The sequence below is a fragment of the Ahaetulla prasina genome, chromosome 2, assembly GCF_028640845.1.
Source record: "Ahaetulla prasina isolate Xishuangbanna chromosome 2, ASM2864084v1, whole genome shotgun sequence".
In the NCBI taxonomy this organism is placed as follows: Eukaryota; Metazoa; Chordata; class Lepidosauria; order Squamata; family Colubridae; genus Ahaetulla; species Ahaetulla prasina.
Window position 1 is genome coordinate 159,879,243 of NC_080540.1, and position 24,098 is coordinate 159,903,340.

The 24,098-nt window shown below is 42.0% G+C and overlaps 1 long non-coding RNA gene across 1 annotated transcript; it reads left to right on the forward strand.

Moving 5' to 3' along the window:
• The first annotated feature begins 5,378 nt into the window (after positions 1-5,378).
• LOC131192332 (uncharacterized) lies at positions 5,379-9,777 on the forward strand. Its single transcript, XR_009153713.1, has 3 exons — positions 5,379-5,562; positions 5,883-6,008; positions 8,673-9,777. It is a non-coding gene; the product is annotated as an uncharacterized LOC131192332 (long non-coding RNA).
• The last annotated feature ends 14,321 nt before the right edge of the window (positions 9,778-24,098 follow it).

Consider the following 24,098-nt stretch of genomic DNA (forward strand, 5'->3'; position numbering starts at 1 on the left):
TCTGCAAATTTGGCTCTTTTAAGACTTTAAGCAAAGCTGGCTGAGGAAATCTGGGAGTTGAAGTCCATAAGTCTTAAAAGAGCCAAGTTTGCAGACCCCTGGACTAGTCCAATCCCCTGTCCAAGGCAGATCTTATAGCATCCCGGACAAATGGTTGTCCAATTTTTTCTTAAAACTTTCAGCAATGGAACACCCACAATTCCAGGATGCAAACTATTCCATAGATTAATTGTTCTCATTGTCAGAAAATTCCTCATTAGTTCCAGGTTGGATTTCTCTTTGAGGAGCTTCCACTCATTACTCCTTGCCCTGCCCTCAGATGCTTTGGAGAATAGATTGACCCCTTCTCTGTGACAATCCCTCAAGTATCAGAAGATAGCTAGTATGTTTCCCCTAATCCTCTTCATTAGGCTGAACGTACCTAGTTCCTTTAACCATTCATTGTACGATATATCCTGCAGAACCTTTATTATCCTTGTTGTTCTTCTCTGCACTCTTTTAAGGGGCCAAGGGCTAGGGCCAGAGGTGGGTTTTTTTTACCAGTAGTAAACATTCTGAGTGGCCTCGCCCCCATCTATTCTCTGCCTCTCAAGTCCTAGCTGATGGGGATGATATGTGGATTTTACAGTATCCTTCCCCTGGAGTGGGGAGGGAATGGAGATTTTATAGTATCCTTCCCCTGCCACACCCACCAAGCCATACCCACCAAGCCACGCTATGCCACGCCCACCAAGCCACACCCACAGAACCGGTAGTAAAAAAAATTTGAAACCCACCACTGGCTAGGGCCCAATGCTCAAGTCTGTCAAGATCCTTCTGAATCTTGAGCCTACCTTCCAAACTGTTAGCAATTCTTCCCAGCTTGGTGTCATCAGCAAATTTGTTAAGTTCCCCTGGTAACCCTTGTCTAGAGTATTTCAACAGTACTCGGCCCAAGACCGAACCTTGAGGTACCCCACTGCACGCTTCCCTCTATAATTAGACTTACAGTATTATAATCCAAATATTTTATGGTCTCAGTCCCATAGCTCTCTTAAATAAATCAGCACTTTAAAAAATAATATCCATTTCACTGAAGATAAAGTTCTAGATCCAGGTTTAAGTTGTGTTGAGAACTGATTGAATGAATGGATTACATTCAACTCATAGTGACCACATAGAGTTTCTCCAGGATGATATACTGTACTGAGAAGAAACAAAAGCAATGGAATGCATATTACATAGTATTGATGCCGACTGTATCTGGCTCTAATCTGAATATTTAATTTCTTCAGTAATAATTTCTGTAACATCTAATATATAAATAAATGAATCTTAGTAATTAATATTATAGGAATCATCTTATTTTACTGGTGGAAGATGAAAAATGGGGAGTGGAAGGTGCAATTAAAAAAGTACAATTACCAATATAGACATAGCATTTTCAAAAATGCTTGTGAGTTTCTTTGTCCCTAGCTAGTTTAACAGAATGCACACAAAATTGATGTGGCAATATTTGAGAAAGCAGCTCTAGGCCAACACATCCTTTCATTTTATGTACATAAGAGAATAGACCAGGGCTGTCAAACCCGGCCCATGGGCCGAATGCGTCATACACTGGCCACGCCCATGCCCGGTTTAGTGAAGGGGAGAAAAGTGCCGATACATCACATGATGTTGCCATGATGCTGTGAATTTGACACCCCTGGAATAGACTGTTTTAGGTCAATCTTAAGATTAATTTTATTGATTTATTTTATTCTGTAAATTTTTATTCTGTAATTTATTAATAATTAGATTAATAGGTGCATAAACAATCATAAAAATATTGGAAAATAATTGGTAAAAAATAATGTGCTTGAAAGTTCCCGCCTTTGACCACTTTACATTTTACACAGAAATTATATCATGTTCAACAAAAATGGGAATAGCTATCATGTCCCAGTAATTAAAGTATAATTAAGACAAGTATATTTTTTAATTTCAATTTTGTTTTCTCCGCTCTATAAATAGTTTAAAATGGTATACTTTGTCTATGAAACTAAAGAATGTTATAGCATCTTCTGGAATAAATAAATTGTGCTTTCTATTTTTCACATCCCCTTGCTTTAATGATTTCCCCCAGGTGCCTTGCATCTATCTGTGCTTGTGTTTTAACACAGGGGTCCCCAACCCCCAGTCTGTGGATTTGCACCAGGCAGTGATGTGGCAAAAACCAGGCCACGCAAACAAGCAAAACCCCATCTGTGAGATGCAGGCAGCGTGTGGAACAGAGGTGGGTTTCAGCAGGTTCTGACCAGTTCTGGAGAACCGGTAGTGGAAATTTTGAGTAGTTCGGAGAACCAGTAGTAAAAATTCTGACTGGCCCCGCTCCCATCTATCCTCTGCCTCCCAAGTCCCAGCTGATCGGGAGGAAATGGAGATTTTGCAGTAACCTTCCCCTGGATTGAGGATGGAATGGAGATTTTACAGAATCCTTCTCCTGCCATGCCAAAGCCACGCCCACCAAGCCACGCCGTGCCCACTAAGCCATGCTCACAGAACCAGTATTAAAAAAATTTGAAACCCACCACTGGTGTGAAACCATGCCCCTTCCGGTCTGCAGAAAAACCTCTCTCCACAGAATCGGTCCCTGGTGCCCAAAAGGTTGTGGGCCGCTGCTTTGAACAGACATGATTTTTCTTTTTTTTTTTCTTTTTTTTTAATTCAAAAAGTTTTACAAATTTTTTTCCCCCTCCCTCCCTCCCTTCACAACCCCCCCCCCCGACTTCCCGGAACGAACACAAGGTATAGTTAAAAATAAAACAAACATATGCTAAAAAAATTTCATCCCAACTTAATTATACCCCTACAATCATCAATTCCTAACTTCCCCCGAAAACAATCAAAAATAATACATCATAATCATTCAAAAACAGTCTGATAACTCTTAGTCTGATATCTACGTTGAATATAGTCAATCCATTTTTTCCATTCCTTTAAGTATCTTTCTTGCGTATTGTCTTTCAAAAAGGCTGATATCTTCGCCATCTCAGCCAAAACAGACATGATTTTTCTTGAATTGGCTTTTCATCCATGACAATTTGCTAATCCTGAAGAATCTTGGTTTTGGGGCAACAAACCAAGATCTGGTACCTCTGGCACACGCAGTTCCCTTAGTTGAGGTCAGACACCAAGTTTACCAACGCATTCTTTTATTTTATCCAGCAGATGTCGCCATTCTCCTGGCTACATTGTTTGCTGGCTTTATACCAATTTCTTGTTTATAGTTGCTTTATGTAATTCCCCTTGTGTTCCAACTAAAGTATAAAATCAAAACATAGCCATTTTTGGATTTTCTCCAAAAGGATTCTCAATCAAACCGGAAGCTTGCGCAATTATTAGTTTCCATCCAAGTGGTGGAATTATCCAAAGTACATAGCATCAGGGTGCTCTCTAATTGCCCCTTCTTCCTAAATCCCTTTGTCCTTCCTGTTGTTCAAGGACCAACTTGAGAAGATAGCTCTGGGTTTCTGAGTTGTAGAAGTACAAATTGGCTCTCGCATATTTCCTGAAAGGAAGGAAGTCCCTTCCTAGAGATAGAGAACTCTTTGTTTTCTGAGGGCTTTTAAAAACCCGGAGATATCTTTGCTTATTAGAAGAGAGTTACGGTTTCTAAGAAAACCTTCTTGAGATTCCACCAGCCTTCTGACAAAAAAAGAAAAAGAAAGATAGATAATCTGTGAATATTTGCTCTAATGAAAAAAACAACAACCGAGAGGCTTGCTTTTATTTTTATTTATTGAATTTATATGCTGACCATCTCACTGTTACAGCAACTCTGTGCTCCTTACAATATGATCAAAAGGTATAAAAGATAATGCAAGATGATTAAACATATGAGGATTATATAAGAAACTAAAAACCAAGAGGAGAGGCGACATGGACGTGGAGAATCATCTCTCTACCCCATTAGATACCTTCTTATCTGGGCTCCAGGCCAGCCCACAGAACCAGGATTTGACGTTTGGTGTCCCAGTCGGGAACCTCCTCCAGTTATCTTAGTTCATGGCAGGCATGGAGTTCAGGAATCTGCACTTCTGCTTATCAAATTTCCTTTCCAAAGAATTCAAAAGGCTTAAAATACGACTTGAGAAATCCTGCCCGCCTTTTCCTTACTAGACCATGGCTTTGAACAAAGGGCATTCCCAGACATAAACAGACCATAATCTACATGGTGCCACATCTCAGTCTGACTTCCCTGTGACTCAATCTTATCCTTAGGAATTCCTGCAAGAGTCACTTAAGGGTCACAGAATCAGGCCACTGAAGTTATTAATGGAGTAATTTGAATTTCCTCTCTCTCTCTCTTTCTCTCTGCTGTTCTAGGCAAAAATGGTGACTAGTTTATGTCAGAACTACACTCTGTGTGTCCACCTAATATTTTCTGCAAATTCCTAATAGATGTATTTAACTTTATTTTTGTTAAGCAACAAGATTTTGTTCCTTCTTTATTTAGAACACGTATTCACTTGAAAATTAGCCAATTCAGCTATGGCTATTATATATGGTGTGCAGATATCCAGATGCCCTCTAGATGGTAGCAAAGAAAACATTTTATTATTTTTAATTTTGTTGTCCAGACTGTTGCATCCCATATATGGTAGCCTTCTCTTTCCCTGCGGCTGTGTTCGTAACAGTGTTAAACCACAAATTTCCTAAGTACTGTCTGTGGAGCAAGATGATTATATCTGAATAAACCATGGTTCAGTGACCCATAGGCAAATGAACGTAGCCAATAGATTCAAGCTGTAGACTTGGATACCTGATTGCTTGATATGATAAGGCATCTCGCAATTGTATTTTCTGCATGTGCATTATAGGACAAAGGGAGTTATCAGCCTGTCCTCCTCTGCAGGACTGCAGATAAAACATATGAGAACAATATATACATAGACAATATTCTTTACACATTGATTCAAATAGAATGACGTTCTTCCTGGGGTTGAGCCCAACGACCGGCACAAGTACAGGACATTCATCATTTTTAAAGAGTGGGAAAATACGTTGACATCCCCAGCCTATCAGGAAGGCAGTTTTTATTCACTTTTCCTGCTAGGTCTTGAACGCAGCATTTTTTTAAAACTTGTGCCAGCTTGGAAACTGTAATCGCCACTGTTTGCTTCCTGCACTTCATTTTGTTGTAGGCAAATTCCTTCCTCCCAATTGGCTAACTTTGTGCTGTGGCAGAAATGATCCTCCCTTTTCAGTTATCGGTTGCTCTGTTGCTGTCTTCCTCAGCCATTTTATTCTGGGCTGCCTGGCCAACTTCAAAATGAACGTCTCCCTGCCCCTCCAACATACTGATTGATGCATCAATAAAATGTCGGACCTTTTCTTTCTTTCTTTCTTTCTTTTTTCTTTCTTTTTGTGATGATAAGCTTACCACTAGATTCATGGGAAGGGGCAGAGTGGAAGTACTTTTTTCTTTTTCTTTTATAAGAATATGGAACTGCTTGGGCCTTGTTTATGCAGTGTAATTGACAAGAGCATTGTCAATTTCTCCTTCCATTCTAAATGACAACAAGATGATGCATTGCAGTGGTGGGTTTCAAATTTTTTTACTACTGGGTCTGTGGGTGTGGCTTGGTGGGCATGGCGGGGGAAGGATACTGTAAAATTTCCATTCCCTCCCCACTCCAGGGGAAGGATACTATAAAATCTCCATTCCCACCCCACTTCCTCCCAAACAACTGGGACTCAGGAGGCAGAGAATAGATGGGGGTGGGGCCAGTCAGAATTTTTACTACTGGTTCTCAGAGCTACTCAAAATTTCTGCTACCGGTTCTTCAGAACTGGTCAGAACCTGCTGAAACCCACCTCTAGTGCATTTGCAATATTTTCTTTCTTTCTGTTTCTTTCAGACCTATCCACTAGTGCAGGGATTACCAATCCCCGGTGAGCGAACCGGTATCAGTCCACGGCCCATTGGGAACTGGGGTGCACAAGCGGTGGGCGATCTCCCAAAACTTCATTTGCGCAAGCGGCAGGTGAGTGCGCAAAACCATCCGCTCCTCTCCCGTTGCTGCTATCGCCGCCACTGCCAGTAAATAGAGCTGGAAAACTGCTGCACTAGTGAATGAGAAGTGTCAAATATCAATAAAAGGAGGCTCAGCCTTCCATCCTTCCAAGGTCGATAAAATGAAGACCCAGATTGTTGGGGGCAATATGCTGACTCTGTAAACCGCTTAGACAGGGCTGTAAAGAACTGCGAAGCGGTATATAAGTCCAAGTGCTATTGCTAAGTACTATTGCTATATAAAAGGTCTTTCAGTGGAATAGGGATCACTGGAATAGTGACTAAGAGAAATAAGGAGAGATTTCCAGAACTAAGGAGAAATTGCCTGACAGTTAGAACAATTAATCAGTGGAACAACTTGCCTCCAGATATTGTGAATGTTCCAACACTGGACGTTTTTAAGAAATTGGACAACCATTGGTCTGAAATGAATAGGATCTCCTGCCTGAGCAGGGGGTTGGATTAGAAGATTTCTAGGAAATCCTTGTGTGTCCAATCACACTTGGCCAATAAAAATTCTATTCTATCTCTGTTATTGTTATAGGGCAGCGATAGCTAACCTTTTTGCTATTGCATGCCAAAAGTGAGGGGAGTGCGGGAGGTGGGGCGTGCGTGCCACACCCATAATTCAATTTACCAGGTTCGCCTGGTCCGCCAGTTGCGCCCCTTCCTTGACCGGGATGCCTTATGCACGGTCACTCATGCTCTGGTTACCTCTCGCTTGGACTACTGTAATGCTCTCTACATGGGGCTCCCCTTGAAGAGCACCCGGAGGCTCCAATTGGTTCAGAATGCAGCTGCGCGGGTGATAGTGGGAGCCTCACGTTGCTCCCATGTAACACCTCTCCTGCGCAGTCTGCACTGGCTACCTGTGGTCTTTCGGGTGCACTTCAAGGTGTTGGTGACTACCTTTAAAGTGCTCCATGGCTTAGGGCCAGGGTACTTACGGGACCGCCTGCTGTTACTGAATACCTCCCACCGACCTGTACGCTCGCACAGAGAGGGACTCCTTAGGGTGCCGTCTGCCAAGCAATGTCGGCTGGCAGCCCCCAGGGGGAGGGCCTTCTCTGTGGGGGCTCACACCCTTTGGAACGAACTTCCCCCTGGACTCCGGCAACTGCCAGACCTTCGGACTTTCCGCCGCGAGCTGAAGACCTATTTGTTTGTTTGCGCCAGACTGGCATAGGATTTTAATAGGATTTTAATTAGTTTTAATGTTTTAATATTTTATAAATTCGGGGTTTTATTTTTAATGTTTTAATTCGGCCATTTGTAATAAGTTTTTTAATTTATGGTTTTATGTGTATATCTCTGTTGTTTTATTAATGGCTGTAAACCGCCCTGAGTCCTTCGGGAGAAGGGCGGTATAAAAATTTAATAAATAATAATAATAATAATATGCCCCACCCCCCCACGCATGTGCACGTGACCCCCCCCTCTGCTCCCCCTGTGTTTGGCATGTGATGGCCTCGTAGGCCCGTTTTTTGCTCTCCCCACGCTCCAGAGGCTTTCTAGGAGCCTGGGGAGGGTGAAAACGGCCTTCCCTACCCACCCAGTGGCCCTCTGGAGGCAGGAAACAGACTGTTTCCTGACTTCCAGTGGGCCCAGAAGGCCCGAAAATCAGCTGGCCGGTGCGCACATGCGCGCTGGAGCTTTGCTAAGGCAACGCTCACATGCCCACAGATATGGCTCCACGTGCCACCTGTGGCACGCGTGCCATAGGTTCGCCATCACGGTTATAGGGGATCCACGGATCAGAGGTTGTACTAAATACATGAACAGAACACAATATCATCCCAGGGGTCAAAGAGGAGGAAGCAGGTGGAATCTGAAAAGGGAACGTGTAACCAGGTTTCATTCCCAAACAGTTTAAGAATGAAGAAGTTGTAAGCTGCAGTATGAAAGAGACCTTGGCTTAACAATTTGTTCCCATGGGATGCACTTTGGCTTCATGCATTTCTATATACTCCATTTAGAGTAGCCAGCTGCTGCAGCGTGCTTCTGTTTAACTCTACCTTTTCTTTTTCCAGGGCAATTTTTTTTTAAATTTTCCATAATAATTCCCACAATTTGACCAGTATACAATACAATCACTTATCCAACAATCGATCCTATACTCAAATTATGCTCAATCAAGGCTGCTCGACCACCACTCCCTCCCTTAATCCTTTCTACCCTTCTCATCCTTCTTTGACTTTCCCCACCATCCTTCTCCTCACTTTCCTACTTCCCCTCCTCTTTCCCACTTCTCACTACCATCCTTTCTAACCCTCTATCTTCCCCTTCTCCTCCTATCCTTTCTTCTCCCTCCCTTCTTTCCTACCTACCTACCTACTTTCTTCCTTCTTTACTCCTCTTTCCTTACCCTTTCCCTTCGGGAGTGGTTACCGAGCAGTCCTGACTTTACACCATTCCAACTTGTTTAATTCTACCATTATTCCTGTACAATGGCAATCAATCAATTTATAATCTTCCCCTTCCCCCCCCCCCGAGACTTCCCAGAACAGAATACCAGGTATTGTAACTAACAAACATAATTTAAAATATAACATAAAACATATTCCATTTCACACCATCACACCATCACACTATCAATTCCCTAACTCTACCTTTTCTCATATGCTACTTCAAAAAGGAGAAAGAGGAAAATGGAGTGTACAATTTCACTCGGGAACTGGCGAATTTCATGGCAGGCAATTACTCGAATCCAAATTGATGCCGAAGAATTCTGCAACCAAGGAGAAAGGTTCCAATTGGTGATCCAGCCCCTTTCTGCTTTTTGCTTCTGCTCAAACAATGTTCATTTGCAATACATTACATCGGAGCAAGTCCCAGAGAGTTTAGTGAACTGAATAGACATTTATGGGCTTACACTGGTAATTTGCTACAGTTGGCAGCATCTACACAGGCTGGAGACAGAGGTTGGGAAGAAAGGAGATGTCACGCGGTAAGAGATGAAGGCAACGCTTCTTAAATTACATTGCTCTCCAACTGCTCACAATTCACTGACAAGCCTATTGTTTCTTTCTTTTAAAAAAAATCAAAGCAGATTTAAATGGAGCTGGGAAGGGTTGAGAAAAGATGGTAAACCTTGCTGTCATATTTAATTACATACCACTCTGCTACTTTATTAGGAGAGAAAAAACATAGCATGGTTAGAGTAAAAGTGGAGCATAAAAATGAGATGATGGCGGGGGAGAACACCTACAGACTGATAATAGTATTAAAATTACTGTAAAATACTGAGGTCACCTTCCCTAGCCTTAAAAACTTATTTTAAAAAGCTGGGAAAAGGGATGAAGAAAAAAATGCCAATGGATGAAGAATGCACAGGCTTGTTTGTTTCAGGCATATCTAGCCTTTTGACTAAAGGGGAACATAGATGGTACGTGCACACACACAAACGATATATACATATGCTTTAATGGATGCATTTCTCATCAGCGATCTTCACTGATGTGTTTTAAATGCAAATGTGGGTGTTTGTGTGTGTGAGATGCGATAAGAAACAAAGTCAAGACTCACAAACACACACATGTGTATGCAGTGGTGGGATTCAAATAATTTAACAACCGCTTCTCTGCTTTAATGATTTCTTCCAAACAACCAGTTCACCAAACTGCTCAGAAAGTTAACAACTGGTTCTCCCAAAGTGGTGCGAACTGGCTGAATCCCACCACTGTGTGTACGTATAAGTATATGCATATATATATATTTGTTTTCATAGGTTTTCATGGGTATATGTATGCAGGTTTTGGTATGTTCGGGTCTTTTCCCATGTAAGTTTGGAAGTATTTAGGCAACGTTTCGATGAGATCTCACTCATCATCTTCGGGCTTTGGCTTTGTTCTTATGTGAGCAAAGCACACTTATGTGAGGAAAGCCAAAGCCAAAGCAATGCAGCTCACCAGCTCAAATCCCCCTGCAACTCAGACTAATCTGAGCACAACCAAGCCCCCACCCAAACAGGACACCCCCCCATCCAATCAGAGCACAAAAAAACCCCCATCCAATCAGAGCACAGCCAAGCTCCCACCCAATCAGTTCAAACCCCCACTAGCAGTTAAAAAGGAAGAAACAGCTGCAATCACACATTGCTCCCAGAAGCACGAAGCTGAAGCCTGAAGATGACGAATGGGACTTCGTCGAAACATCGCCAAGACACTTCCAATTTTACGTGGGAGAAAACCCGAATAACCAAAGACCTACATACAAACACCCGCGAAAACCTCGGAATATATATATGTATATGCAATATATTATTTGTATTTAAAACACATCAGTGAAGAACATCAATGAAATATACATCTATTAAAATACATTCTACTAAAGAAAGTAACAACAATGCCCCTAGTTTAAAAGCTACTTCATCAAATGGTCCAAAGCAAATAATCAAAATAATAATAATAAATCAAGGACATTTGTGGCACTCAGCCAATTTTATTATCATATAAGCTTTTGTGGATCGGATCCATTCAGGGGTGACAAACTGGCGGCCTGCGGGGCAGATGAGTCATGTGCAAGCCATGCCCACCCCAGCTCCATGAAGGGGGAAAACATCACGATATGTCACGTGATGGCAATGTGATGCCGCGAGTTTGACACCTGTGCTTTAGATTAATGAGGTAAATTCCTATGAAAGGGATTTGATAAGGACAGCTAGCTTAAAGATTGAAATGCCTCCCTGAGTTAAAATGTCTTTGCCTGCTGATTGGACAAAGAAAGTTTGGCAGAGAAGTCCAGACTCTGCATCTGAGGTGAAAAGCTGCTCCTGCCCCCCTGACCAACTGTGCTTCTCATAGTGTCTGAATGAAGAGAAACTCCTTTCCCAAGCAATACAAACTGGACAGATACGACCTCGTAGAAGACCCTCACTCTGTCAGGGATCCAGGAGTACTCATTTCAAAAGATCTAAGCCCCAGAGCTCACTGTAACAGCATTGGCAAAATGGTATCAAGAGTTGTTAACTTAATTTTGCGAAGCTTCTTCTCCGGTAACATTGTATTGCAAACAGGGCATACAAAACCTTTGCCAATCCAATTCTCAAATACAGCTCATCTGCCTGGAATTCACACTGTATAACAGACATTAATACAATTGAGCAAGTCCAGAGGTATTTCACGAGAAGAATACTCCACTCCTCTGCTCACAATAGAATTCCTTATGCCACCAGGCTTGAAATTTTGGACCTGGACAACCTAGAACTACGCCACCTACGGTCTGACCTAAGCATAGTACACAAAATTGTCTGCTACAACATCCTACCTGTCAATGACTACTTCAGCTTCAATCACAATAATACACAGGCAAACAATAACAAACTCAAAGTAAACCTCTCCAAACTTGATTGCAGAAAATACGACTTCAGCAATAAAGTGGTCAATGCCTGGAACTCATTACCTGACTCTGTTGTTACATCCTCAAACCAGTGGTGGGTTGCTACCAGTTCGCCCTAGATTTTGCCTCATATGTGATTTTGGAAAACTGGGTGTTTATTTCCCATACGGGTTGTCCTAATGTGATGCCCAAAATTGGGATGGGCAATTTTGTTGTTAAACAAAACAGTTGATAAGCAGAAATCTAGCAACACCTATAGGTATAGCTGTTATACAGGTGTTATACCCTATACCCTATTATATTTTATAGTATAGTATAGTATAGTATAGTATAGTATAGTATAGTATAGTATAGTATAGCATAGCATAGCATAGCATAGCATAGCATAGCATAGTGTAGTAATTATATTAATATGTTGTATTATACCCTATTATATGATATAATACCTATGGTATAGAATTTCATGCTTGAGCAGGATGGACTAGAAGATCTTCAAGGTTCCTTCCAACTCTATTATTCTGTTACTTCTATTACTCACCTTTCTGGCTAAGAAATTTTATTAAAAGGCATTAGCTTTGGGAGCAACAGCTCATCAAAAGCACAGAGGGACTAGACATGTTTTACAGTGATACATCTTTAGTTGTCAAGCCAGATGGCGGAGTGAAACTCAAAGCGTTGGGGGTTTCAGAAGGGCAGAATATGCTTCAGAATGGGCTGCCCCTGACTCTAACAGTGAGTGACATATGTGATGTCAAGTTGGCCACGCCCACCTGGTCACATGACCACCAAGCCACGCCCACCTGGTCACATGACCACCAAGCCACGCCCACAGAACTGGTAGCGGCAATTTTTAGATTTCACCACTGAGCGGCACCCTTGCATTTTGCTTTTCTGACAACTTATTCTAAAAATAAGAAGCTTAACTTGGGTAACTCCAGACAAAGGAATTAAGACAGAGAAGATGTTTTTGAATCAAGCTTCGTGGCTTCTATAAAGTCATGGACATGGACATACAATTTTCCTAATAGCAAACATCTTCTACAGAACTCACCAATGTGTCTGGAGACTCATTCAGCATGAAGATGTCCCAGCCAAGGTGTTGTGTTTGCGCCCCCTGAGCTGGGCCCCCTGCCAGAAAGTGACTTGGAAAGTGAGGGGGAAGGGCCATCAGGACTTACCTCTGGAGCACCGGCTTCCCTGGCTCAGCTCCAGGAGCCAGAGGCAGGCCAGGTGGAGGAGATAACGAGGCCTCCATCCCCTGACTCTTTCCCCCCAGGCCACGCCTCCAGACCCGGCTGATGGCAATCAGGCCTGGTTGGACCCTAGGTTTCGTAGGCAGGAGAGGCGGGAACAACAGAAGCAGGGGTGGGGCAGGCCTAGGAAGTGCTGAGTCATGGAGCCACACCCCACAGGATATAAAGGCAACAAGAGCTGCTGTGCCTCTTCGTAGCAGGCAAATCAACTGCTTAACTAAGAGCTGAAGTACTGTTTGTTCCTGGTTGACTCATCGGCATCAAGGGAGATAACAGAGACACTTGGCAGACGCTTGCTAATTTGCTGCCAGAAGCTGATAGTTGCCGGCTAATTAAGTCATCGCTCGGATTGAGGCGAGGGGGACAGAACACAAGGCGTAAAATGGAACAAAACTCACTTAACAAATGTTTCACTTAACAACAGAAAGTTTGAGCTCAATTGTGGTTGTAAGCCAAGGATTACCTGTATATTAGAGGCTAGCAACTTGTACCAGTCCTATCAATATTATAAATGGCTGGTTGAGGATAAGACAGAAGTTGTTTTAAATTGGATAGACCGAAGGGATTGTGATAGGAAAGAAAAGTATAGGTGGCAAATTTTACTTTTTACAGCCTATTCTTTGCATCCTGATTTTTGTTCCTCAGGTCCTAAGACCTCCCCCAACTGCTTCATTCCTTTGATACCTGTTCAACCACTTTTGTATCGTTTCTACTCATAAGTGAGCTCCAGGCTCAGCGTATTCTTAATCAAACTTCCTATTTTGCTCTGGTGTCTCTTGTCAATCTGGATTTGTTTTGCTGGTTGGACCTGTTTTTGGCATGAGCTGGGTCACACATTTTAAGTATTACCCCGAGTTTCTGTGCTGCTAATTGTGAGGCCTGAGCTAGTTCTTGCCAAGTCTTCCCATGCTTTGCTGCCTTGTGAAAGGGGCTCAGCTACAGGGAAAGAATTTCAATCTATTCTTGGCATCTCGGTGTTATTTTCTTCGTAGATCAAGCCTACAATCAAATACCTGTTGGGCGCATAGTGTGCTCAGTGAAGGTTACATAATTAAGCAAATAGATGTCCTTTTTGTGTGGCCAGAGCTACATTCTTTGGTTCGTTTCTTCCAAGGAAAACATAAAATAATAATAATAATAAAAAAAGGACTGCATACATAGGATGGAAACTGGCATCCCATAGAGGTTATTTAATTGCGAAGTAAATCGTACATTAGAAGAAATCAACAATATTACATTTTAACACAGTCATTAAAAATCCCAATTTTACTGGATAATTTTTTAAAATCCAGTTTCTAAAATTGGCCGAAGGCAAGGAGAATGTATCTGGGGCAGGGGTTGAAAGAAAATCCCTTTCTTCCAAAGTGTATATCCTGCCGTAAACAAGTGAAATTTCAGCCAAAATGAAATAGGCCTCATTCAGTGACAGCTGAAGCTCCACCCCTTGTGTACTTATGTGTGTCATAATAAAAGAGGCACCGTATGTATTGCAGTGTCACAATATACCTTGGTTCAATGTTACTTTCACAAGCTAGGTCTTGCCTGAAAATAGGTAGGTATTTTTTTGTTTTCTGTTCAATCATGTCTGATTCTCGGAGACTGTCTGAATAAGCCCCTGCAGTTTTCTTGGTTCCCCCCCCCCCCCAGAAGTGATTTGCCATTGCCTCCTTCCTAGGGCTGAGAGAGGCAGGGGTGAAATTCAGCCGGTTCTATCCATCTCGGGCAAACAGGTAGCAGCGGCTGCAGGAGGCTCTGCCGACCCGCGTGGATGTGCAGAAGACTTTGCGCATGCGCAGATGATGGTGCGAGCACATTTGCGAACCAGTAGGGAATGTAAGTGAATTTCACCCCTGGAGAGAGAGTCCCTTTAAGTCACCACCACGTCTTGACCCTTTCAGAACTGGCCTCAGTGGTGATAGGTGAGTGGAACCATCCCCTTACACACACACACATCCCCGCTAGTCCGTAAATGAAAATGTTGGGGAATTCTGCTTTAGATTACTCAATTAACTTTGTGCCTAGGCTAGAACTAGAGCTCACAGTTTCCTGGTTGCTAGCCTGATGCTTAACTTCTATACCTAACTGGCGCTCATGTTGGTTATCAAGTGATATGCGACCTTTCTTGATACAGTTGTTAAGTGAATCACTGCTGTTGCTAAGTTTGTAACACAGTTGTTAAATGAATCTGATTTCTCCATTGACTTTGCTTGTCAGAAGGTAGCAATAGATGATCAATACATGCCAGTTGCCAAGCATCCAAATTTTGATCTTGTGGCCATGGGGATGCCCCAACCGTCGTAGGTATGAAAAATGGTCATAAATCACTTTTTTCAGTGCTGTTGTAAGTTCAAACAAGCACTAAATCAACAGTTGTAAATCAAGGACTACCTGCGCTTGATCTGGGCTGCAAATGGAGTAGTCATTTGGATTTTTGCAGCCCAGCTTTGGTAGCTATTTATGCAACTGACTTATTCAGGTGCCCATAATCTTGTTTTTCCATCCCTCTGCTAGAAAATTAAGATGATAAGATAGCAATCATGGCAATTTTTTATGGGAAACCAACAAAAATTCTGCCAGGAGCTTTGGGAACAAAACCCCCACAAAATAGGGACGACTTCCGGTGTCCAGCGGCAACGGACGTCTGGAAGGCTTCTCCTGCCTCCAGCGCCCGAATCCAGCCGCCGCCGAGGCCCTCAGGGGCCAGGTGTTCCGAAAAGGACACCTGCCGCACGGACGGCTCGCCAGGGGTCTCCCAGCCGACATACAGGACTGTGGGGACCGATGCTGGCGCGTCCTAGGCTTGGCGGGGTTTGGAGGCCACAGGCCGCGGCCATTATTTTGGTCGTCGCCTGGGCCGCTGTGCCCGTGACACCGGGCATTGGATTTATAACGTGAGCGGCCTGGGGGTGAACAGGGAACGGAGAAGAATTGAGGAGGAGAAGGGAAGGGAATATCGGTTAACGTGAGTGGAGTGCTCCGGAGTGCGGGGGGGTTTTTTCTCCCCTGCGGTTGGAAGGAGCACGAGTTATTCTGGAGAGGAGAACTTAAAATAAGAAGATTACGGTTTTGTGGAGCTCTGGAGAAGAGGTGATGGAGAAATTTAGGAGGGAAGGTTTGAGGCCCCCTCCTTCTGGGGAACAGTGGTGGCGTCCAGCTTCCGCCTTCACTATGAGAATTTTGATGACATCACTTCCCTTGACTTCCTGGTTGACTAACTGTACTCTGGACTCGTTGCTCCTGTGAGTGCCCCTGGTGGATCCGGAGGAAATTACAAGGATACTGTGCCTGCCTGAGGATTTTGTATTTTTTTTTTCCTTAATGGCAAAGGTCAGAGACCAACTGCTGGAGAGATGGAGAGAATTTTGGAAAAGTTATCTAATATGGACAAGAAATTGGATGAAATAAGAGCAGAAATTGTGACTATCCAAAAGGATTTAAAGGATACTCAACAAGTTTCAGCAGAAAACAAGCAGAAAGTGGAAGGTTTGGAGGGGGAGATCACGGGCAGTGCAGAAAAGAGAGGAGGCGACAGGAATTGCTGTGCTTGGACTACAGATGGATAAAATGTCTTATTTCCTTAGGTTTCAAAATTTGGAAGAAGTGGACCAAGAAGACTTGAGAGATGTTGTGACTAAATTGTTGGGAGAATTTCTTGGGAGAGGTGTTGATTTCATGAATTGGGATGTGGATCGAGTTTATAGAGTTAATTCGCAATATGCACGCACGCATGCAGTTCCCAGAGAGGTTCATGTCAAATTTGTGAGAAGAGGGACGAGAGATGAAATTCTTAGAAAACATAGGAGTGGGGCACTGATTTACAGGGGCAGGGAGATAGCCATTCTGAGGCAGATTCCCAGACAGGTACGTGAAAAAAGAAAGAAATATTACTTTTTGTCAAGCAAATTGTACCAGAAGGGAGTGGGCTTCAGATGGCTGATGCCAGAGGGATTGATGATTTTCCGGGAGGGCATTACGAAAAAAATCAGTACAATTGCGGAGGCTACGGCCTATGTGGAGGAACACAAAGCCCTCCTGGAATCAGATGACCCAGGAATTGAAGAAGGGGAGGTTATAGATCATGGGGCGGAAGCGGCTGCCGCTGTTGCGGCCCTGGAGTTGGGTCAGGCTGAACCCAGAGTTCTGAGATCCAAAACTAGGAAGTGATAAAGATATTTGGGATTGTTGGTTTTCCTTATTCTCTTTTGTACGATATTCTGTTTATTCTTGACCCTTCTTTATTACGTATTTAAAATTTGTAAACTTAGCTACTTCGTGTCACCTGCTTGCCATATGGCTGTTGTATGTGTTAAAAAATTTGAGTAAAATTCTTATTTTAGATAAGAAAAATGAAAATTTACCATACCTGATATGTATTTGTATAAACCTTTTTTTGACTAAAACCCCCACAAAATAAAAGGCAGCCATTTTGGTATAAAAATAATCCCTGCGGCAGTATAAATTTTGAAAGCTATTGGAAAAATAGGTGGTCAACTGCTAAAGGGGTACTGATCATATTATAGGGTGATCCGATCTGGGCTGTAAAAATCTGGTGACCATTATATGGAATCAACAATATTACATTTTAACACAGTCATTAAAAATCCCAATTTTACTGGATAATTTTTTAAAATCCAGTTTCTAAAATTGGCCGAAGGCAAGGAGAATGTATCTGGGGCAGGGGTTGAAAGAAAATCCCTTTCTTCCAAAGTGTATATCCTGCCGTAAACAAGTGAAATTTCAGCCAAAATGAAATAGGCCTCATTCAGTGACAGCTGAAGCTCCACCCCTTGTGTACTTATGTGTGTCATAATAAAAGAGGCATCGTATGTATTGCAGTGTCACAATATACATTGGTTTAATGTTACTTTCAAAAAGCTAGGTCTTGCCTGAAAATAGGTAGGTATTTTTTTGTTTTCTGTTCAATCATGTCTGATTCTCGGAGACTGTCTGAATAAGCCCCTGCAGTTTTCTTGGGTTTTTTTTCCCCCCCAGAAGTGATTGGGGGGACAGACTGCACTGGCTGCCTGCGCAGACTGCACTGGCTGCCTGTTGTCTTCCGGGTGCGCTTCAAGGTGTTAGTTACTACCTTTAAAGCGCTTCATGGCTTAGGACCGGGATACCTACAGGACCGTCTACTGCCAACGTCTATCTCCCAACGACTGGTACGCTCTCACAGAGAGGGGCTCCTCAGGGTGCCGTCAGCCAAGCAATGTCGGCTGATGACATCACTTCCCTTGACTTCCTGGTTGACTAACTGTACTCTGGACTCGTTGCTCCTGTGAGTGCCCCTGGTGGATCCGGAGGAAATTACAAGGATACTGTGCCTGCCTGAGGATTTTGTATTTTTTTCCTTAATGGCAAAGGTCAGAGACCAACTGCTGGAGAGATGGAGAATTTTGGAAAAGTTATCTAATATGGACAAGAAATTGGATGAAATAAGAGCAGAAATTGTGACTATCCAAAAGGATTTAAAGGATACTCAACAAGTTTCAGCAGAAAACAAGCAGAAAGTGGAAGGTTTGGAGGGTGAGATGCGGGCAGTGCAGAAAGAGAGGAGGCGACAGGCAATGCTGTGCTTGGACTACAGATGGATAAAATGTCTTATTTCCTTAGGTTTCAAAATTTGGAAGAAGTGGACCAAGAAGACTTGAGAGATGTTGTGACTAAATTGTTGGGAGAATTTCTTGGGAGAGGTGTTGATTTCATGAATTGTTCAGGTTTCTTTTCATTTGTGCAACCAAAACAATCTGGAACTGATCACACTCAAAACCGTAGAAATGGTGGTAGACTTTAGGAGAAACCCTTCCATACTTCCACCTCTCACAACACAGTATCAACAGTAGAAACTTTTAAATTTCTAGGTTCTATCATATTGCAAGATCTAAAATGGACAGCTAACATCAAAAACATCATCAAAAAAGGACAACAAAGAATGTTCTTTCTGCGCCAACTCAGTAAGCTCAAACTGCCCAAGGAGCTGCTGATTCAGTTCTACAGAGGAATTATTGAGTCTGTCATTTGCCACCTCTATAACTGTCTGGTTCGGTTCTGCAACCCAACAAGAAAAACAGACTTCAGAGGATAATCAGAACTGCAGAAAAAATAATTGCTACCAACTTGCCTTCCATTGAGGACCTGTATACCGCACGAATCAAGAAGACGGCCGTGAAAATATTTACAGATCCCTCACATCCTGGACATAAACTGTTTCAACTCCTACCCTCAAAAGGACACTATAGAGCACTGCACACCAGAACAACTAGACACAAGGACAGTTTCTTCCCGAATGCCATCACTCTGCTAAACAAATAATTCCATCAACACTGTCAAACTATTTACTAAATTTGCACTACTATTAATCTTATCAATATATATATATATATATATATATATATATATATATATATATATATATATATATATATATATATATATATATATATATATATATATATATATATATATATATATATATATATATATATATATATATATATATATATATATATATATATATATATATATATATATATATATATATATATATATATATATATATATATATATATATATATATATGTGTGTGTGTGTGTGTGTGTGTGTGTGTGTGTGTGTGTGTGTGTGTGTGTGTGTGTGTGTGTGTGTGTGTGTGTGTGTGTGTGTGTGTGTGTGTGTGTGTGTGTATGTATAAATTCCTAAGCAATCTGCTTTTCCATTTATAGGAACTTATCTCCTCGCCCTGTTCTTGGGCTTCAGCAGATGGATCGTTTTGTTCACAGGTTCTTAAAGGGGAAAAGAGTGTCAATTGCATTACACATCTCTCTTCACATGAATTGTTCAGATTTCTTTTCATTTGTGCAACCAAAACAATCTGGAACTGATCACACTCAAAACCGTAGAAATGGTGGTAGACTTTAGGAGAAACCCTTCCATACTTCCACCTCTCACAATACTAGACAACACAGTATCAACAGTAGTAAATCAAGGACTACCTGCGCTTGATCTGGGCTGCAAATTTATTTTATTTTATTTTATTTTATTTTATTTTATTATTTAAAATTTTATACCGCCCTTCTCCCGAAGGACTCAGGCGGTTCACAGCCAGATAAAATACACAATAATATTACAATATAAATACAATTAAAATACAATTAAAAAACTTATTCAATTGGCCGAGATTAAAAATTTAGAATAAATAATAAAAAACCCATTAAAAAACCCATAAATTTAAAAACTAATCCAGTTCTGCGCAGATGAATAAGTGAGTTTTAAGCTCGCAAAAGGTTCGGAGGTCCGGAAGTTGACGGAGTCCTGGGGAGTTCGTTCCAGAGGCGGAGCCCCACAGAGAAGGCCCTTCCCTGGGCGCCGCCAGACGCACTGTCGCACCGACGGCACCCTGAGGAGTCCCTCTCTTGATTTTTACAACTCAGATCTGGTGGCTCTAGTGCTGCATAGAAAACCTAAATGGCTGGTTCCCAAATGCCCAATCATCAGTAGTTTTCTCAAAAAAAATATGGCAGCAATGAAACTCTATAGCAGGGGTCTCCAAACTTAACAACTTTAAGACTTGTGGACTTCAACTCCCAGAGTTCCTCAGCCAGTTGACTGAGGAATTCTGGGAGTTGAAGTCCACAAGTCTTAAAGTTGCCAAGCTTGGAGACCCCTGCTGTATAAGAATTTCTAAGCAATCTGCTTTTCCATTTGTAGGAACTTATCTCCTCGCCCTGTTCTTGGGCTTCAGCAGATGGATCGTTTTGTTCACAGGTTCTTAAAGGGGAAAAGAGTGTCAATTGCATTACACATCTCTCTTCACATGAATTGTTCAGGTTTCTTTTTCATTTGTGCAACCAAAACAATCTGGAACTGATCACACTCAAAACCGTAGAAATGGTGGTAGACTTTAGGAGAAACCCTTCCATACTTCCACCTCTCACAACACTAGACAACACAGTATCAACAGTAGAAACTTTTAAATTTCTAGGTTCTATCATATTGCAAGATCTAAAATGGACAGCTAACATCAAAAACATCATCAAAAAAGGACAACAAAGACTGTTCTTTCTGCGCCAACTCAGTAAGCTCAAACTGCCCAAGGAGCTGCTGATTCAGTTCTACAGAGGAATTATTGAGTCTGTCATTTGCACCTCTATAACTGTCTGGTTCGGTTCTGCAACCCAACAAAAAAGACACAGACTTCAGAGGATAATTAGAACTGCAGAAAAAAATAATTGCTACCAACCTGCCTTCCATTGAGGACCTGTATACCGCACGAATCAAGAAGAGAGCCATGAAAATATTTACAGATCCCTCACATCCAGGACATAAACTGTTTCAACTCCTACTCTCAAAAGGACGCTATAGAGCACTGCACACCAGAACAACTAGACACAAGAACAGTTTTTTCCCGAAGGCCATCACTCTGCTAAACAAATAATTCCCTCAACACTGTCAAACTATTTACTAAATCTGCACTACTATTAATCTTCTCATCGTTCCCATCACCAATCTCTTTCCACTTATGACTGTATGACTGTAACTTTGTTGCTGGCAATCCTTATGATTTATATTGATATATTGACCATCATTTGTATTGTAAATGTTGTACCTTGATGAACGTATCTTTTCTTTTATGTACACTGAGAGCATATGCACCAAGACAAATTCCTTGTGTGTCCAATCACACTTGGCCAATAAAAAATTCTATTCTATTCTATTCTATTTGGTCTGCTGCAGTGTTTTTCAAACTTGACAATGTTAAAATGTGTGGACTTCAACTCCTAGAATTCCCCAGCCGTCGTGCTGAGTTGAGAATGCTGGGATTTGAAGTCCACACATTTTAAAGTTGCCAAGTTTGAAAAACACCCCTCTGCCTAATCTTTCTGGCATCAGGGATTGGTTTTGGAAGAGAAATTGTCTTCCACAGATTGTGTGTGTGTGTGGGGGAGGGGATGGTTCTGCACACAGCCTAGATCTTGCACATGTGCAGATGAAGCTTTGCTCTCTCGCCTGCCACTTGCGTGGCCCGGTTCCTAACAGGCCATCGACCTGTACTGGTTGGTCGAGGAGTTAGGTCACGGAGTGATACCTGTCTGTGGCCCGGGGACTGGGGACGTTTGCTTTATTAGATCTCAGGTGCAAAAATTGAAGCCATCACTAGATGCCTCAAACCTTAACCCTAGGCCAGAAGACTGAGGAAAAAGTCAACATTTTGCTGTATCTGCTCTTTGCCACACCTCCTTTGTTGTCCTCCTGAGTTTTATAGCCCAATTCTGCTAACCTTTTCAGTTTTCGTGTACCATCAGATAAATGCACCTTACCTTACTGATACCATTTTAAAATAAATATTCTCTCCCCACTTTTTATTCCGGACACAGTCATTTAAAATACCGAACTCCTGACCAATACCCTGGGACTTTGCAATTGACTTGTTCTCCACCTACGAAAAAGGCAAGAAAAAACCGAGAACATTCATCAAATTCATTCCAGTACTTTTGCTGGGTTAAACTGATAACAGTTCTCCTTTTAAAAATTATTGCAGCAGGGAATAGCTTACTGAAAGCTGCCTTATGGACTCTGTGTGTGTGTGTGTGTGTGTGTGTGTGTGTGTGTGAGTGACTGCTAGCAACTCTTTGTTTTTCTTCTGTATGGAGGCAAATTTGTCCTATTAGCTCACAGCCTTCAGCATCCTGTTCATAATGTTGTTTGTAGTGCTATTTTGGGTCAGTTCAGCAACTTGGATTCCAAACCGAAAAAGTGACTCGGAGCATAGAGCGACTTTCCTGCTGCCCCTGCATTGAATAGAATAGAATTCTTTATTGGCCAAGTGTGATTGGACACACAAGGAATTTGGCTTGGTGCATATGTTCTCGGAGTACATAAAAGAAAAGATACATTTGTCAAGAATCGTAAGGTACAACACTTAATGATAGTCATAGGGTACAAATAAGCAATCAAATCATATTAAGAAACAGTCAATATAAATCGTAAGGATACAAGCAACAAGATTACAGTCATATAGTCATAAGAGGAAGGAGATGGGTGATGGGAATGGTGAGAAGATTAATAGTAGTGCAGATTTAGTAAATAGTTTGACAGTGTTAAGGGAATTATTTGTTTAGCAGAGTTATGGGGTTCGGGAAGAAACTGTTCTTGTGCCTAGTTGTTCCGGTGTGCAGTGCTCTATAGCATCATTATGAGGGTAGGAGTTGAAACAGTTTATGTCCAGATGTGAGGGGCATGCAAACTCAAGGAAAAACCCACTGGATTTAAGAAGATTCCGACAAGTATGACAATCACATTTCCCTTTGGAAACAGAAATACTGCGTAGTCCTAGTCTTTGGAATAGTGCATGTCTCCCTCTATCCTGCCCTCCAGCCACCTGTGCTATTGCGCTAATATACAATCACCAACCGGAAGACTCTCTAGATGCCAAATTGCCAGGATTCTGCCATTTCATTAGCACAGCATAGCCTTTTAAATGCGACAGAGGAATGCTGAACTGGAAGCTTCAAAATTATTCTGATATAGGCCTGACTGCATCAGTGTGACATATGTAAAAAAAAGGGAGATAGGGCTTTGATATCCGGTTAGGATGGTCATCTTTTACCCTTCCTCCAGTCACTCCTGGAGTGACCCCTGTATTATGTGGCTCAGTTTTTGTGGGTTGCATTTCTACATACAGCCAGACACTATATACAACATATTCTGGAAACCTGCGGAAGCAGAGGAAGGTAGCAATTTATTAATTCATTTATTTTGGTGTGTGTTGTACATGATGGGAGAGAGTGTAACAGGATTTCTGTTGATCCAGGACCTGCACTAGCTTCCAGCAGGGCCCTGGGTTGAGTGACATTTTTACTGTCTCCTATTGTTCAGCTAATGGGACGTGGTGGCTCAGGGGCTAGGACGCTGAGCTTGTCGATCGAAAGGTCGGCAGTTCAGCGGTTCAAATCCCTAGTGCTGTCGTGTAACAGGGGGAGCTGCCGTTAATTGTCCCAGCTTCTGTCAACCTAGCAGTTCGAAAGGCACATAAAAAAATGCAAGTAGAAAAATAGGGACCACCTTTGGTGGGAAGGTAACAGCGTTCTGTGCGCCTTTGGCATTTAGTCATGCCAGCCACATGACCAAGGAGATGTCTTTGAAATGGAGATGAGCACCGCCCCCTAGAGTCGGGAACAACTAGCACGTATGTGCAAGGGGAACCTTTAACTTTACCTTATTGTTCAGCTAGAAAAGATGCTCTGATTGGTTCATTTTGTTCCCCGTTCTCTGTGTTTCTGAAGAGAATTGGGAAAAAAAGTTTTAAAAGAGTAGAACAGAAAAGCTATTGATTTAGTCATCTGACTATATCAAAGGTATAAAACAAATCAATATATATATGTGTGTGTGTGTATAAATTTCTATTGCATTCTGCAAAAATATTTTCAAATAATTTTACAGCTTTTATCGTGCAGAACTGGTGGTCCAGGCCT